General features: G+C 39.0%; 1 protein-coding gene across 1 annotated transcript in view; it reads right to left on the reverse strand.

The window, feature by feature from the left end:
• PGM5 (phosphoglucomutase 5) overlaps positions 1–19,147 on the reverse strand; it is a 286,735-nt gene that overhangs the window by 238,766 nt on the left and 28,822 nt on the right. The gene's annotated exons all lie outside the window — the stretch shown is intronic.

Genomic DNA, 19,147 nt, shown 5'->3' on the forward strand with positions numbered 1-19,147 from the left:
ACCTAAATAATTCCTATTTAAAACTAACTACTTACCTATAAAATAAACCCTAAACTAGCTACAATATAACTAATAGTTACATTGTAGCTAGCTTAGGTTTTATTTTTATTTCACAGCTAAGTTTGTATTTATTTTAACTAGATAGAATAGTTAGTAAATAGTTATTAACTATTTACTAACTACCTACTTAAAATAAATACAAATTTACCTGTGAAATAAAACCTAACCTGTCTTACACTAACACCTAACCTTACACTACAATGTAATCAATTACATTAATTAAATACTATTAACTAAATTACAAAAAATAATAAACACTAAATTACACAAAATAAAAAAGAAATTATCAAATATTTAAACTAATTACACCTAATCTATTAGCCCTATCAAAATAAAAAAGCCCCTCCCAAAATAAAAAAAAAAACCCTAGCCTAAACTAAACTTTGGGCATTGCCCCAAAGAAATCAGCTCTTTTACCTGTAAAAAACAAAACAAAAAAAAACCCCAACAGTAAAACCCACCACCCACACAACCAAACCCCCCAAATAAAATCCTATATAAAAAAACCTAAGCTCCCCATTGCCCTGAAAAGGGCATTTGGATGGGCATTGCCCTTAAAAGGGCATTTAGCTCTTTTTCAGCCCAAACCCCAAGCTAAAAATAAAACCAACACAATAAACCCTTAAAAAAAACTAACACTAACCCCCGAAGATCCACTTACAGTTTTTGAAGACCGGACATCCATCCTCAACAAAGCCGGGAGAAGTCTTCATCCAAGCAGCAAGAAGTGGTCCTCCAGACGGGCAGAAGTCTTCATCCAGACGGCATCTTCTATCTTCATCCATCCGACAAGGAGCGGCTCCATCTTCAAGACATCTGGCGCGGAGCATCCTCTTCTTTCGACGGCTACTGTAGAATGAAGGTTCCTTTAAGGGACGTCATCCAAGATGGCGTCCCTTGAATTCTGATTGGCGGATATAATTCTATCAGCCAATCGGAATTAAAGTTGAAAAAATCCTATTGGCTGATTGCATATAACTATTAGTTATATGTTCGTTCCTGTGAGTGTGCTTCTGTGTGTATATGTTGTAAATATACAGTATATATATATATATATATATACGTTTATTGTTTAACCTTTTGATCTTTTGTTCAAAAACTACACAGAAATACTCTGCTCTCATAGGTATCAAATAATTGCTACAGTTATTGCCAATTATATATATATTCTATTTTCAGACCAGAGTACTATATCAGTACCTTATATATAACTAGTGCTGATGAGCATAATCATTTATGTCATGTACGTGCACAGGTTGTATCATTAATATTTGCTGTCCATGCTAAAAAGCAAATACTGTAGCAATCATTTACTGCTGATCTTACTAGATCGTTCATTAATATTTGTTTTCTGGGTGAGCTTTCTCTTAATATAAGATATCATTTATGGTAAATATATAGCGACCTAAGTGTAAGAAGATCATCAGGAAATGACTAATGCAGCATAGTTAGCAATTTAATCATCTCACAATGACATCAAAATCTAGTTATGATTTCCGATCAGAGTTATGATCTCTGGGTAAGAACTCTCCCTTTTTGCAACGTGTTTTAATTAAACTTGTGTGTATTTGTGCTTTATTAATGGCATTCATACCCAACAGAAGCAGGGCACTTACAATCAATATAGGAAAACAGCAGACAAAGTTTATTTTTTAAGGACACAGAGCCCTGGATCTGCCACATCCAGCAACTAATTACATAGAAACACACTTCAGTTCAAGCCTCCCTTTTCTTTAAAATTGGCCCTTTATTGTCACATATTGGTCATCAGTTTGTAAATTACAATATTTCGGCCTGCTATAGACCCTTAACCATGAAATGATTAAAGGGACATGAAACCCAAACATTTTCTTTCATAATTTAGGTAGGCCATACAATTTAAAATTTTCAGTTTACATCTATTATCACATTCGCTTCATTCTCTTGGTATCATTTGTTGAAGGAGCAGCAATGCACTACTGGTTTCTAACTGAAAACATGGGTGAGCCAATGACAATCAGTATGTATATGCAGCCACCAATCAGCAGCTAGAACCTAGGTTCTTTGTGGCTCCTGAGCTTACATAGATAAAACTTTCAGCAAAGGATAACAAGAGAATGAAGGATATTAAATAAAGAAGTACATTGGAAAGTTGTTTAAAATGGTATGCTCTGTCTGAATCCTGAAAGAATAAAATGGGGTTACATGTCTCTTTAAGGGTCTATAGTAGGTCCAAAATGTAATTTACAAGCTGATCACCCAAATGTGCCAATAAAAGTCTACTTCTAATGGAAAAGGAGATTGGAACTGAAGTTTGTTTCTATGTTTAAATTAGTTCAATTATGTAAATGATAATTGTGGAACATCAGGTTTTCTTGCACTCAGATTGATAAACAAGAAAAATTATAAGAAACAGGATTGAGAAAGGGGCCATAGTCCGGAAACGCCGCTATTGTCTTATGTCATGTGAGAGATCTTTGGTTCATATTTCCTAAGAAACAGGTTTTCCTTAGGATTTTATTGTGTGATGAGGGACCAGATCTTCATGTAATGAAAATTAATTTGAATATGTAAAAGATGAGATAATAGCTAACTGATTAAGGGCTAGATTACAAGTGGCACGCTAAAATTAGTACACGGCCTGATAATCAATATTGTGACCATGTTAAATAGCGTGCATATTATAAGTTGAAAGTAATATGCGTTAAGTGTAAGAGTTAAAAATAATTTGTACCGAGGCGGAGCCTAGCAGCCGAGGAAGATGGCCGCACACTAACACGGCTCTGAAGCCTTCACTGTTGCCGTAATAAATAAAGCAGCTTTCGGCGCCAACATCAGCCTTGAAATGATGGACAACTTTCTATAAGAAGCGGCACATCCACAAATGGTCTCGACTCTAACACAGCTCACAAGCAGGCACCGCAAAAGACATCGTAACTAACAGAGGGTCTGTCAGCAGCCGTGCACATTAAAACTGCGCTATCAACCCACAAGCTCCCTTTGCAGTGATCCAGCGACCCCACCAGGGTTCACACAGTGCAGAGGGGAGACAGGGGAAGCCACAGCTCGAAGATACCACACACCAACTTTTACTCATCGGACAAACCTGTCCGGGACAGCAGAGGTAGGCCCTAATTTGAACGCGCTCAGGAACAAACTGCGCCATCACTTCGAGAGGTAAACCCACTTCACTCTAACGACCCGGCCACCACATTTAACTTAAAGAAGGGGATTTTAAGGGCACATAAGGATTATCAAGGTTCAAAATTATAGCCCTCATGTAGAAGATACTCACTGGAGATAATAAACGAATCTGAGGAGATTACTCATAATACGATACAGTCACAACCTGATACCACAAGGCCAAGCTAACACTAGCACTAGCAAATGAAGGAGGATAACGTAATGCAATCCCCCAAAACCCAGGCATATTCCACGGTGTGACTTATTAAACACACAAAGGCCCACAAACTAATACTACCGGGCAGCTATCATTAACTCTGATTCCCGCGGCCAGAGATACAGCAATTACATTTGATAGACAAAATACTCTGAAACCCAGATAAATAACCCTAAGACTGTGTATAACTGCTCTGAAGCTCCAAAAGAGCAATTTGCCACTCATCACGAGTATCTTATACAAAGAATACCTTACTGAAAAACGTTTATGCCCTGCAAAAAAACACAAAACGTGGACAAACCAGGGAAAACGGACACAATGAGTCAATACTTAACTGCACAAATTCACAGAGCGGTGACACTAACTTGATTACCAAAGACGACCTCAAATGACTTTCTTACAAATAAGACTTAAAAGAAATGCTGACAGAAGAGGTCTATTTGGAGAATTAAAAAAATGACATGACCCTGATAGCGAACAGAGTAGACAAGATGGAAGACTCACAATCTTCGCTCCACACTGCAGTACAACAAAATCTTAAGCAACTAAACTGGCAACAAGACACTATAGGCCTATTTATGATGGCGCAAGCGGACATGATCCGATATAGCGGATCATGTCCGCTGCATATCGATAAATGCTGACAGCATACGCTCTCAGCATTAATCATTGCACCAGCAGTTCTTGTGAACTGCTAGTGCAATACCACCCCTGCAGATTCGCGGCTAATCAGCCGCTGGCAGGGGGGTGTCATTCAACCTGATCGTATTCGATCGGGTTGATTTCTGTCGATTTCTGTCCGCCGCCTCAGAGCAGGCGGACAGGTTATGGAGCAGCGGAGCTTGATAAATATGCCCCAATATCTTCTTTTATGGAGAAAATTGAAGATTTAGATAACCGTAACAGGAGGAATAACCTCATGATAAGAGGGGTCCCAGAATCCATCAACCCCTCTACACTACATGGTTACCTTCAAGATATTTTCAGAACGATAAAAAACAAACCATATGCACAAGAAATACCATTAGAGAGAGCCCACAGAGCATTACATCCAAAGCCACCTAACAAGGCCCCTCCAAGGGACGTCATTGTACGGTTCCTTTGCTTTGTAGACAAAGAAGAAATCTCAAATTGTGCAAGAGCCAAAGCACCTGTCAAACATGCAGGATTCCAGATCAAAAATTTTTCGGACATATCTCCAACACTCCAAAAACGCAGGGACCCCATCATAAATATCACAGAAGCCCTACGTTTGCAAAGCATAACCTATCGCTGGGGATTTCCACTTAGCATTATTGCTGACAACAACAGCAAAACTGCAGAACTTAAGACAGAGGGAGACAAACTACAGTTCTACTCCAACTTAGGCATAACCCAGGATACCTCTATCACAAGAAACAACCAAGCCAACAATGAACCACAAAGTGAAGAATTAGCACAGTCACACCACCAGCAAGAACAACGCCAAGGAAGTACTTCTGGTCTGGACAAAGACATTATCACCTTCCCCAATGCCTGTTGGACAGATGAGTATACTCAGGTTTTCTCTTATACCCTTCCTCCTTTTTCCCCTTTTTAAGTCGTAAAGTGCCTTAAATTCAATATAATGACTTTGATTCAATATAATGACTTTCATCCAGTTGTGGACTGTTATGCAAGAAAGCAACAAAATGTTTAAAATATATATATGAATATATCACATTATGTATGTTTAACACAGTTAAATTGTACCTGTTGGTTTAAGGGTTATAAGTATAAGAAGTGTTATGAGCACCTTAAAGTACTTACTAAATAATAAACATGTACATAACACAGCTGAATACAAAAAATGCAAAAAGACCCTCACCCTCATCATTCACCACACTACAAGAAGGCAGGCTAAACCAACTAACACTCATGCTTAACTTGCAAGCAACTATCACATTTTGCCACTATAGTTTAAAACAACAACAGAGATTACTTGACATAAGGCAACACTGATTAGCTAAGATACAAGCAAACATGTATAAACTCATCATTTCAAGAGTTATAACCACTATGGCCGAAAGCATGCAACCACTATGGCAGAAAGCATGTTATCGGGAGTCTCTCCTCCTGATAACAACTGATATCAAATACAGAGGTCCAAAAAATATAGGATACTAATAAGATTTATACAATATTTTAGTCGATCTCTAATTTCTAAGTTTGATACACAAAGTTGTAATTTGTTGTTTTCTTTTTTTTTTTTTTTTTTTTTGTTGTTTTCTTTTTGTTATTTTCTTTGATTTTTTTCTTTCTTGTTACATAAACCAGTGGTCTACTAACAGGACTTACTCCCATAGGGAATCTCCTACATACCATATAACTTATCCGAGCACCACCCCTCCCCACCCATCCTTCTCTCAATTTCCTATCCCGTAATCAGACATCATATGCCCTTTTATCACAACAGTTACACACACCACCTTGATATTCACATTCTAAAATCAAAAAACACTAACCCCATCATAAATAGAAAATCTCTCTCACACGCAATTAACCTAATTACGGTTAACGTCAAAGGTTTCAATACACCACAACAAAGGTCAATTGTCCTTAATGACCTTTATAAACAAAAAGGAGCTATAATCCTGATTCAAGAGACACATTTTAAGAAAGGTAAAGAACCCAAATGGACACATCACAAATACACAACTGCATACTTCTCCTCTGGCACCACCAGAAAAACTGGAGTTGGCATACTAATTAGACATGACGTCCCCTTTCAATTGATACAACTAGAAAAAGACACGGATGGCAGGTACCTTATTCTGATTGGCTTACTACATGGATGCCCAATCACTATAGTAAACACATATTTTCCCAACAAACAGCAAGCAATATACATACATAAACTGATTAACAAAATACTAGAATGCACCAAAGGCACTGGTTGGGGGATATTTCAACATCCCACTCAACCCTGAAATGGACACCTCAGGTGGCAATACCTCCATCTCCAAAAGAGACATAAAAAACATAAATGAACAAATTAAAACTCTAACGTTACATAACGCATGGTGCACACTAAATCCTATAACTAGAGATTACACGTTTTATTCAAACCCACACAGAGTGTACTCACGCATTGATTATACTGTATACTGACAGACTCTATAGGGCTAGCACTCATTGACAAGGTCTCAATCCTAACAAAAACCTGGTCCAATCATGCCCCAGTCTTTTGCTCAATAGAATGGCCAGACAGTCCATTGATACCATTTATGTGGCTCCTGGATAACAGCTTACTTGACCACCCTTTAATCAAAGCTGATGTAGAAAAATCTCTTGAAGAATACTTTCAGATAAATAGCACCTTAGATACCACAATAAGTAACATATGGGAAGCACACAAATGTGTTATACGGGGAGAACTACTTAAACAAAAAGCTTACTTAATAAAACAAAAGAGATAAAACCCTTCTAACTGAACTGCGAAAACTAGAGCATACACATAAAAATGGCCCAAAAAACACCACTCTTCTCCACCGCCTCAAAAAAACTAAAAATGAGCTAAATGCTCTATTACAACAAGAACACAAAAAAAAAAGCATTAATTCTACAGAAAAGATACTATGATCAAGGGAACAAAGCAGGCAAGCTTTTAGCTAGAGCCTTGCGACGCAAACAACTAAAATCTCACATTTACCACCTTAAAACAAAAAAGGGCCACCTCATATCTGACAGCCCTTCAATCACAGAAACATTTCGTAAGTACTATTCCACCCTATACAACATAGCAGGAGAAGACATAGGGGCCGAATAATCATTGCGTGAGCGAACATGATCCAATATACGCTGTCGGCATTTATCCTTGCACCAGCAGTTCTTGTGAACTGCTGGTGCAATGCCGCACCATGCAGTTGTCTGTCTGCTGCCTCAGAGCAGACGGACAGGTTATGGAGCAGTGGTCTTTAGACCGCTGCTTCATAACTTGTGTTTCCGGTGAGCCTGAAGGCTCACAAGAAACATGGGGCATCAAGCTCCATATGGAGCTTGATAAATATGCCCCATAGACCCAACAGAACAGAAAGCCAAAATAGAGAACATACACAGATATCTAGATAACATTGATTTACCCAAACTTAGTAAAGAACAGGCCCAAACCTTGGACACCCATTAGTACAGCCAAAATCATGAAAACAATCAAGGCACTCCCAACAGGAAAGAGCCCAGGACCTGATGGGTACGGAGCCAAATATTATAAAAAATATGCACACATCCTAGTCCCAAAACTAGTGACTCTGTTTAACTCACTAGACCCAGAAGAGGGATTCCCTAAATCTATGCTAGAAGCATTTATAACTGTTCTCCCCAAACCAGGAAAGCCACCTAACACCCGCAAAAAATTCAGGCCAATATCCCTTCTGAACACCAAAATTAAAATATTTGCAAGAATACTGGCAGATAGACTGAACCCATTATTAACACACTTGATGGCACCTGACCAAGCCGGTTTCCTCGTAGGAAGAGAGGCTAGGGATAACACCCTCAAAATACTACAGCTAATGACATATGCACATAATAACCAAAAAACATTGTCATTCATATCAACAGACGCTGAAAAAGCATTTGCCAGAGTGGACTGGGATTTTCTCAGGACCACTCTGTCCAAAATGAACATAGGCCAACAATTTATAGATCAAATATTCTCCCTCTATTCAAAACCTACTGCAAAAGTTAAAACCAATCAAATTCTCCCAGAAGCCTTTAACATCAAGAATGGCACACGACAAGGGTGTCCATTGTCACCCATTCTGTTCGCCATATCAATTTAAGTGCTTGCGTGTAAGATTAGATCCAATCCCAACATTAAAGGGACACTGAACCCAAATTTTTTCTTTCATGATACAGATAGAGTATTTAATTTTAAGCAACTTTCTAATTTACACCTATTATCAATTTTTCTTCGTTCTCTTACTTTCTTTATTTGAAAAAGAAGGCATCTAAGCTATTTTTTTGGTTCAGAACCATGGAAAGCACTTTTTTATTGGTGGGTGAATTTATCCACCAATCAGCAAGAACAACCCAGTTTGTTCACCAAAAATGGGCCGTCATCTAAACTTACATTCTTGCATTTCAAATAAAGATACCAAGAGAATGAAGAAAATGTGATAATAGGAGTCAATTAGAAAGTTGCTTAAAATTGCATGCTCAATCTGAATCACAAAAGAAAAAATTTGGATTCAGTGTCCCTTTAAAGGAATAACCACAAACATGTCGGAGTGCAAATTGGCTATGTACACCAATGACTTCTTTTTAACTATCACAGGTCGAGAACACTCACTACCTGTCCTCCTCAACACATTTGAAGAATATGGTAAACTCTCCAACTTCCACCTTAATTTAGCAAAACCCTGTATTATTGACAACCGTATTATTGACAAGATAAGACAGACATGCCTACTGCGTATACAAAATGCACAGTTAAAGTATCTAGGAATCATACTGACCAATGATCCCCAAGACTTAGTAGCTGCTAACTATTACCAACTACAAAAGAAATTAGTACAGGACTTATCTAGCTGGAAAAATAAACCCCTCTCGTGGATAGGAAGAATACATGTAATCAAAATGAAAGTTTTACCACGTATACTATATGTCATGCAAACTGTTCCCATCCCTCTCCCAAGAAACTTCCTGCAACAGCTACAAAGTAATATAGAACAAGTCATTTGGAATGGAATTAGGCCCAGGGTACCCAGGAAAAGACTACACATGACAAGGGAAAAGGGAGTGTTAGGAGTTCCCGATATAACTCATTATAGCTTAGCTATCCTATTACAACGCATTATAGATTGGAGTTTCAATTTAAATAATAAACAATGGGTACAACTGGATAGGAAAATACTACGAACCAGTAATGTGGGTTGGCTGGCATGGCTAGGGCCTGAATATAGACCAGGAATTGGCAAATAGATTGGGTAAACAATCTCTTTCTTGGTACACACATACACAAATGTCACACTACCTTAGAACCCACAAACAAAAACATGACAGCTTTTGAAAACTTATGTACATCACAACACTATCCCCGACATACTATTTCATCTATTTATAAAATTATACCAGACCAGATTCCCAGCTCACTCCCTTTGTACAGCTACAAGTGGCAAACTGACTTGGGAATAAACATGACACCAAAAGAATGGGGAAAGATTTTTAGCAAACATAAAAAAGCATCAGTGTCATCCAAAATCCAGGAGATGAACTGCAAATACCATTCACGGTGGTATCTGACCCCTGTGAGACTGCAGAAAATGTACAAACATTCCAGCAATAGATGCTGGAGAGGTTGCAGGGAAAAAGTGGATCTTCTTCATATTTGGTGGAAATGTGATAACTTGGGTTCCTTCTGGCACACATAAACAAAACACTATCCTCACACATCCCCATTGGCCCAGGCATTCTCTTATTCCATAAACCTCAAAACCTCAAAGATGATGTAAAAAACTATTATACATCATGATTAGCAGCGCTAAAATCTTAATCCCACAGAAATGGAAATCCTCAGAGGTTCCGTCTACTCAAACATGGAAAAAACAAGTAGAAACCTTACTTACATTAGAAAGATATCACTATCTCAAAACAGGCAAAATTGAAACCCATGAATTTATGGTCATAAGATGAAACGCAGCCAGCGGAGAATAATCTCCACAACTCTATATTGCATACTCCATCTAATCCTTTCACCAAACCCCCCTGTCTCCCTTCCCCATTACCTAGGTGCTTATTTAACATCATCACAAACCTTATATTAACCACAAGTAAAATAGTTGGACCACTGGTTTAATCCTTACTATAATTTTAATTTAATTTATCTTATTTTATTTATTTAAACTACTACTGACACCACTTAGTTGATTATAAAACTGTTCAAGTTAATTTAACCATTGTTATAGAATTATCAGTGTTATACTTCAAATTTTAATGTTCAAAAATGACGAATCTACATCATCCAGTAAGACATACTGGTTGGTGTACACCCTGCTTAAGAACTTTACTACAAAGAATGCAAGAATGGACTGAAATGCAAGATCTATTTTTGACTTTGATGGACTTGATGTCAGACTAAAGGACTTGTGATTAGGACTAAATATGTATTGAAGCCCTTGTAAAGTTTATATGAACACAATACTGTAATGAACAATTAAACTTTCAATAAAAATCTGTAAAAAATAATAATAATTTGCACCAAGCACAACATAAATACATTAACATAAAATATTATACTTATATATACACTTTCTAATAAAAAAAATATATAATATAAATATTAAGAAAAGATATATATATATATATATATATATATATATATATATATATATATATATATATATATATATATATATATATATATATATATATATATAAGTAGAAATTTGTTATTGGTATATGCACTCTCACCATCAAACCGCAACTTGCCAGGGTGCTGTAGCCAGGTATTGTAGGAAGTGAAACGATGAAAGCACTCACTGGACTATGGGCAACAGTGTCAATAAAATATCGTTTATTGTGACGTTTCGGGACCAACAGTGTCCCTTCTTCTTCTGAGAAGAAGGGACACTGTTGGTCCCGAAACGTCACAATAAACGATATTTTATTGACACTGTTGCCCATAGTCCAGTGAGTGCTTTCATCGTTTCACTTCCTATATATATATATATATATATATATATATATAGTATCTCAAAAAAGTGAGAACACCCCTCACATTTTTGTAAATATTTTATTATATCTTTTCATGTGACAACACTGAAGAAATTACACTTTGCTACAATGTAAAGTAGTGAATGTACAGCCTGTATAACAGTGTAAATGTGCTGTCCCCTTAAAATAACTAAACACACAGCCATTAATGTCTAAAAGTGAGTACACCCCTAAGTGGAAATGTCCAAATTGGGCGCAATTAGCCATTTTTCCTCCCCGCTGTCATGTCAAGGTCTCAGGTGTGAACGGGGAGCAGGTGTATTAAATTTGGTGTTATCGCTCTCACACTCTCTCATACAGGTCACTGGAAGTCCAACATGGCACCTCATGGCAAAGAACTCTCTGAGAAACTGAAAAAAGGAATTGTTGCTCTACATAAAGATGACCTAGGCTATAAGAAGAATGCCAAGACCCTAAAACTGAGCTGCAGCATGGTGGGCAAGACCATATAGCGGTTTCACAAGACAGGTTCCACTCAGAACAGGGCTCGCCATGGTCGACCAAAGAAGTTGAGTGCACATGCTCAGCATCATATCCAGAGGTTGTCTTTGGGAAAGAGACGTATGAGTGCTGCCAGCATTGCTGCAGAGGTTGAAGGGGGGGTCAGCCTGTCAGTGCTCATACCTTATGGCGCACACTGCATCAAATTGGTTTGCATGGCTGTCGTCCCAGAAGGAAGCCTCTTCTAAAGATGATGCACAAGAAAGCCTGCAAGCAGTTTGCTGAAGTACTTATAATTGAGTAACTCTGGAATCCTATTTTTGGAACTCTCAGAGCGACCCTGAGCAGTGCTTTTACGCACTCTACGATATGCACACTCTTACAATAAATGTGAAATTTGAATATGTACCTTTTCTATTCTCTTCTCTATTTTTTCCTCCTTGCCCTTACTTACCCTTCTCCCTCCCGCTCCAGCAGGCTGGAAGACCAGACCCGTAACAAAGATCCCCCATGGTCAACCCATGACAGAGCTTACAATTTCCACCCTTAATGTTAAGGGTCTCAACACCCCTACAAAATGGAGCTTACTGGTAAGATATCTGAAAAAACACAAAACAGTGATAACATTCATACAAGAGACACACTGGACTGAGCCATCCCCACATAAACTCAGGTCAACTTTATACCCAACTTGTGAGATAGCTTCATACACTAATAAGAAAAGAGGAGTTGCCATACTTATAAGAAACAATATTAAATATACCCCAATCACTATTGAGAGAGATATTGAGGGTAGGTACCTAATCTTGGTCTGTTACTTAGATGATATCCTCTATACTCTAGTGAATGTATACGCCCCTAATACCCACCAGACCGCATTCCTCAAACAACTGTTGGGGAGAGTGGACCAGCTTAAGAGAGGATCCATTCTCCTGGGAGGGGATTTCAACTCTACTTGGGACCCCATATTGGATAGACGTCCAGGTACAGAGAGGGATCTTAATTGGGAGACTTGCCCCCTTTCTAGGAGGTTTCATAATCTTCTGATGGGATACTACTTACAACTACTTTGACATTTGGCGCTGCTTACATACTACAGAAAAAGATTATACTTTCTATTCCATGGCACACCACTCATATTCCCGTATAGACTATATATTCACTGACTCCTTGACCCTAGATAAGGCGCGATTCACGAAAATCATAATATGCCCATGGAATGATCATTATACGGTAATTACTACACTTAACCCACTCCCTCCAGACAGCCATATGAGATCATGGCAACTAGCAGACCACTTGATCAAAGACCCCTGGACCCAACAAACTGATCTCCTAGATTTTTTTAAAAACAAATGATACTAAACAGACGAACGACACTATTCTCTGGGTGACTATGAAAGCATTCCTCAGGGGGACTTTTTTTAAAAGGGCGGCACAATTAAGGCGAGAGAGAGGAGCTACTTTGGCGCAGACCACTAGAACAACTGAACAAACTCCTCCCTACACTGGCGTCACGCATAGGACAGCTCAGGGTTGAAATCAGGGTAACAGAGCAGATAGACTGTTAGCTACTAAGTTAAAAGCCAGAACAAGATCCACGCGAATCCAAAAAATCTGCCACTCAGGAAAAACCTCACATGCCCCTAAAGATATTGGCGAGGCCTTTATGACCTATTATAGTGAGCTATATAACCTAGGTTCCTGCCCGACTACTCCTAAAGCAGACAATGAAGAGTAGAGTCCAGCACAAAGCACAAGTCCTCAAAGTGGTGAGAATATTTCCTCAGAGTGACTGCCACACTCCAATATCATAATACAAAAAAGAAAGAGAGGAAATATTTCTCATATAATCCAAGTCTTTTATTGATACAGGATCAATGTGTCTTTTTTTGTCTGATCCTGTATCAATAAAAGACTTGGATTATATAAGAAATATTTCCTCTCTTTCTTTTTTGTATTACTCCTAAAGCAGACCCACCCAGAATTACAGCCTTCTTATCTAGCCTCAACCTTCCACGACTGGATACTGACTTGACTAACCACCTTGCAGACCCAATAACCCAATCTGAAATAAAAGATGCCATTAAGACACTTACGCTACATAAGGCACCAGGACCAGACGGATATACTCCTCTATTTTTTAAAACGTATGCGGTTATCCTAGTCCCATACCTACAGAGACTATTTGGCAAAACTTTTGAGACGGGCTCCCTACCCCGAGAGTTCCTGGAAGCTTCCATACTAACTATTCCTAAGGAGGGAAAGGACCCCTCACTCTGCCAAAGCTACGACCTATTTCACTTATTAATTTAGACATTAAGATTTTTGCCAAAATATTGGCCACCAGGCTTAGCCCACTACTTCCCACAGTGATACACAGAGATCAGGTAAGCTTTGTGACGAACCGTCAGGGTACAGATAGTACGCGTCGCTTACTAAATGTTTTTGAGGAGGAGGATGGCTCCGGGAGATCCCTACTCACCCTGTCGTTTGACAGGGTGAGATGGGAATATTTGACTGCAGTCCTTGACCTGGTAGGCTTACCCGACGGTTACAAGTGAGCGGTGGGAGCGCTATACTCTTACCCGACGACCAGGATTACAGGGAGTGCAGAATTATTAGGCAAGTTGTATTTTTGAGGATTAATTTTATTATTGAACAACAACCATGTTCTCAATGAACCCAAAAAACTCATTAATATCAAAGCTGAATAGTTTTGGAAGTAGTTTTTAGTTTGTTTTTAGTTATAGCTATTTTAGGGGGATATCTGTGTGTGCAGGTGACTATTACTGTGCATAATTATTAGGCAACTTAACAAAAAACAAATATATACCCATTTCAATTATTTATTTTTACCAGTGAAACCAATATAACATCTCAACATTCACAAATATACATTTCTGACATTCAAAAACAAAACAAAAACAAATCAGTGACCAATATAGCCACCTTTCTTTGCAAGGACACTCAAAAGCCTGCCATCCATGGATTCTGTCAGTGTTTTGATCTGTTCACCATCAACATTGCGTGCAGCAGCAACTACAGCCTCCCAGACACTGTTCAGAGAGGTGTACTGTTTTCCCTCCTTGTAAATCTCACATTTGATGATGGACCACAGGTTCTCAATGGGGTTCAGATCAGGTGAACAAGGAGACCATGTCATTAGATTTTCTTCTTTTATACCCTTTCTTGCCAGCCACGCTGTGGAGTACTTGGACGCGTGTGATGGAGCATTGTCCTGCATGAAAATCATGTTTTTCTTGAAGGATGCAGACTTCTTCCTGTACCACTGCTTGAAGAAGGTGTCTTCCAGAAACTGGCAGTAGGACTGGGAGTTGAGCTTGACTCCATCCTCAACCCGAAAAGGCCCCACAAGCTCATCTTTGATGATACCAGCGCAAACCAGTACTCCACCTCCACCTTGCTGGCGTCTGAGTCGGACTGGAGCTCTCTGCCCTTTACCAATCCAGCCACGGGCCCATCCATCTGGCCCATCAAGACTCACTCTCATTTCATCAGTCCATAAAACCTTAGAAAAATCAGTCTTGAGATATTTCTTGGCCCAGTCTTGACGTTTCAGCTTGTGTGTCTTGTTCAGTGGTGGTCATCTTTCAGCCTTTCTTACCTTGGCCATGTCTCTGAGTATTGCACACCTTGTGCTTTTTGGCACTCCAGTGATGTTGCAGCTCTGAAATATGGCCAAACTGGTGGCAAGTGGCATCTTGGCAGCTGCACGCTTGACTTTTCTCAGTTCATGGGCAGTTATTTTGCGCCTTGGTTTTTCCACATGCTTCTTGCGACCCTGTTGACTATTTTGAATGAAACGCTTGATTGTTCAATGATCACGCTTCAGAAGCTTTGCAATTTTAAGAGTGCTGCATCCCTCTGCAAGATATCTCACTATTTTTTACTTTTCTGAGCCTGTCAAGTCCTTCTTTTGACCCATTTTGCCAAAGGAAAGGAAGTTGCCTAACAATTATGCACACCTGATATAGGGTGTTGATGTCATTAGACCACACCCCTTCTCATTACAGAGATGCACATCACCTAATATGCTTAATTGGTAGTAGGCTTTTAAGCCTATACAGCTTGGAGTAAGACAACATGAATAAAGAGGATGATGTGGTCAAAATACTCATTTGCCTAATAATTCTGCACTCCCTGTAGAGGTGTAGGATTCTGTTCCCGGCCTTTTGCTCTCAGTAACGGCACCCGACAGGGTTGCTTACTATCCCCCCTCCTCTTTGTACTGGCCATAGAGCCGCTGGCAGCAGCCATCCGTGCATGCAAAGATATGAGGGGCATATATGTACACGGGACATATCAGAAGCTCAGTCTGTTTGCGGACGATTTGACTGTTTTTTTAACGGACCCTGACCACTCCCTCACACATCTCCTTGACCGCTCTTCAAGCTAAACATAAATTCAAATGGAACCACAAAGGGATTAAACATTTAGGAGTATTCCTATCGCATGACTTTAGAAATGTAGTCTCTACCAACTATGACCATTTTCTTCAGACACTTAAACAAATGTTAACATTGCCCAGATATAAAGAAATATCTTGGATGGGTAGGATCTCTGCGTTCAAAATGATGATCCTACTAAAACAAACATACCTATATAGATGCCTCCCGCTAAAACTCCCCACTAAATACTTAGACACGTTCCAATCATTACTTAACAAATATATCTGGTTGAATACAAAACCCCGTATAGCGAGTAAGATATTACAGGCACCATTGGATAGATGAGGATTGGGTCTACCCTGCCTCAGGACGTATTATGAAGCTGCTTTGCTTACCCACATATCTGGATGGGGCCCCACTAAGGAGCCCCCTAGATGGTACGACATTGAACAAGCCTCACTCCCTCATGATATTCTTCTCTCTGACCTAATATGGATCCCGCTGCATTGTAGATGCCTTCCCTCCGCGTCTAACCCAGTTATCAAACATTGCCTTTATATGTGGCATAAATTGAGCCATTCCCCTATGGTTGCCCCCCACCCATTGCCTATTCATAGTGTTCAGGGACTCCTCAAGGGGCTCCCGGACTCTAACGCCTCTGGCTGGTCTGCTCTCGCCATTACAACAATAAATGACCTACATATGGGGAACACCTGGGCCTTGTGCCCCGAGCTTATCTCACAATACACAATCCCGCAGAAAATGCACTTTGAAATGATGCGCTTTAGAGCCCTACTAAAGAGTTGGGACTTCTTTAAAACTGCACCGCGTACCAATACACTGTGGGAATCTAGATGGAAAATGGGATCGCAGGGACACAAACCACTCACGATTCACTATCAGTGCATTCAAAATTGTCCTACTTTACAAAAAACACATAATATTCTGGCATGGGAGAATGATTTAGACAGAGTACTTGACGCCCAGATTTGGATGAGAGCCATATCTGATACTAGACAGATAATCCACTGTATAACCTTCTTTGAGTTATTTTATAAACTACTTACAAGATGGCACTGGGTCCCAAGTAGCTTACACAGATTTTCTCCCACCACATCAGACCGGTGTTGGAGAGGATGTGGAGAAAAAGGAGACGACATCCACATTTGGTGGAGCTGCCCAGAAATCCGTAAACTATGGACCAAGGTTTTTTCCATATGTAGACACCTTTCCCTCCCGACAGACCGGGGCCCTGATACCTGCCTGTTACACTTGAATATCCCTAAACTCCCTAAGCCACAAAAACACCTTTTTATTTATATCCTGATGTCCACCAAACTTGCTATCGCACGGCATTGGAAACAGCTGAGTGCCCCTACACTAGGAAAGGTAATTGAGATCATCTCTAACATAAAGATAATGGAGGAAGCAGTATATCTAAACAGATGAATCTTAGACCTCCACACTGATATTTGGTCCACATGGGATGCACTCCCACGCAATTTAGTTTTTTTAAAAGGGGGAATATGATCGACCCCCTGCTATCCCTTCCCCCTCCCCTTCATCCCCCTTCCCCCCCCCCCCCTCTACTCTCTTATCTCCTTTTTTTTTTTCTCGGTCTTCTCTTTCTCTTCTTTTCTTTTTTTTGAAGACTATCACAAGAGATAAAAGGAGTCAATTAAAGTTTTCTATTTATTGGTATATATTGACACAAATTAGTTGTACTATACTGTTTTCATTATTTTGTATTATCCTGGAGCTATAGATTACAGCTCCTATAGGTTGTTACTGGACATTCCAAGCCAACGTGTTCTAGACAGAGACTTGTGACAGTATTTATTGATGGATGTTCAAGTAACCACTGTTATTTGTGTTGCAAACTGAATTAAAAATGAGGTCTACAACAATCAGCTGACCTCTCTGGAGAGCTCAGCGAGAAACTATCAGTAAGATGTTACTTACTCTGTTTTCTGATTACTTTGTAATATGGATAAAACTACATAAATATGTCTTACTATTACACTGTTATGTATAATTGTGACCTCAATAAAAATGTACTTAATAAAAAAATAAAATACATTACAATGTACAGTTACTTACAATAACACTGTCTTATAAAAATTATTTAAAAAAAAAATATTGCACAAAAAAGTTATAAGGGCTCAAAGATATGAGATATCAGGTGTTAGAGAGAAAAAAGCCGCCAAAGGGCTTTAACATAGAGATACATACATAAACATGTCTAGATTGCAAGTTCACATGGGAATAGGGCCCCCGATTCCCTTTGTATTTGTTTGTCTGTGTCTTAAACATTTTGTATTATTGTTGTACCTGTATCTTTGTACCCTTGGTCAGAGCTGCAGAATTTGTTGGTGCTTTATAAATAAAGAATAATAACATTTATACACATATAAACACATAAATACATATGTATACATTTACAGACATACAGTGGATATAAAAAGTCTACACACCCCTGTTAAAATGGCAGGTTTCTGCGATGTAAAAAAATTAGACAACGATAAATCATTTCAGAACTTTTTCCATATTTAATGTGACCTATAAACTATGCAACTCAATTGAAAAACAAACTGAAATATTTTAGGTGAAGGGAAGTAAAAATAAAAAATAAAATATGGTTGCATAAGTGTGCATACCCTTAAACTAATACTTTGTTGAAGCACCTTTTGATTTTATTACAGCACTCAGTCTTTTTGGGTATGAGTCTATCAGCATGGCACATCTTGACTTGGCAAGGTTTGCCCACTCTTCTTTGCAAAAACACTCTAAATCTGTCAGATTGCGAGGGCATCTCCTGTGCACAGCTCTCTTCAGATCACCCTACAGATTTTCGATTGGATTCAGGTCTGGGCTCTGGCTAGGCCATTCCTTTATTGATTTGGATGTATGCTTTGGGTCGTTGTCATGCTGAAAGATGAAGTTCCTCTTCATGTTCAGCTTTCTAGCAGAAGCCTGAAGGTTTTGTGCCAATATTGTCTGGTATTTGGAACTGTTCATAATCCCCTCTACCTATAAATCACGTGGCTGATGCAAACTTACAATGTTTTAATCATTTATTCATCAAATTTAGTTTAAAACTGTATCTCAATGTAAATAAATCTGT

Source organism: Bombina bombina, chromosome 2, assembly GCF_027579735.1.
Source record: "Bombina bombina isolate aBomBom1 chromosome 2, aBomBom1.pri, whole genome shotgun sequence".
Lineage (NCBI taxonomy): Eukaryota > Metazoa > Chordata > Amphibia > Anura > Bombinatoridae > Bombina > Bombina bombina.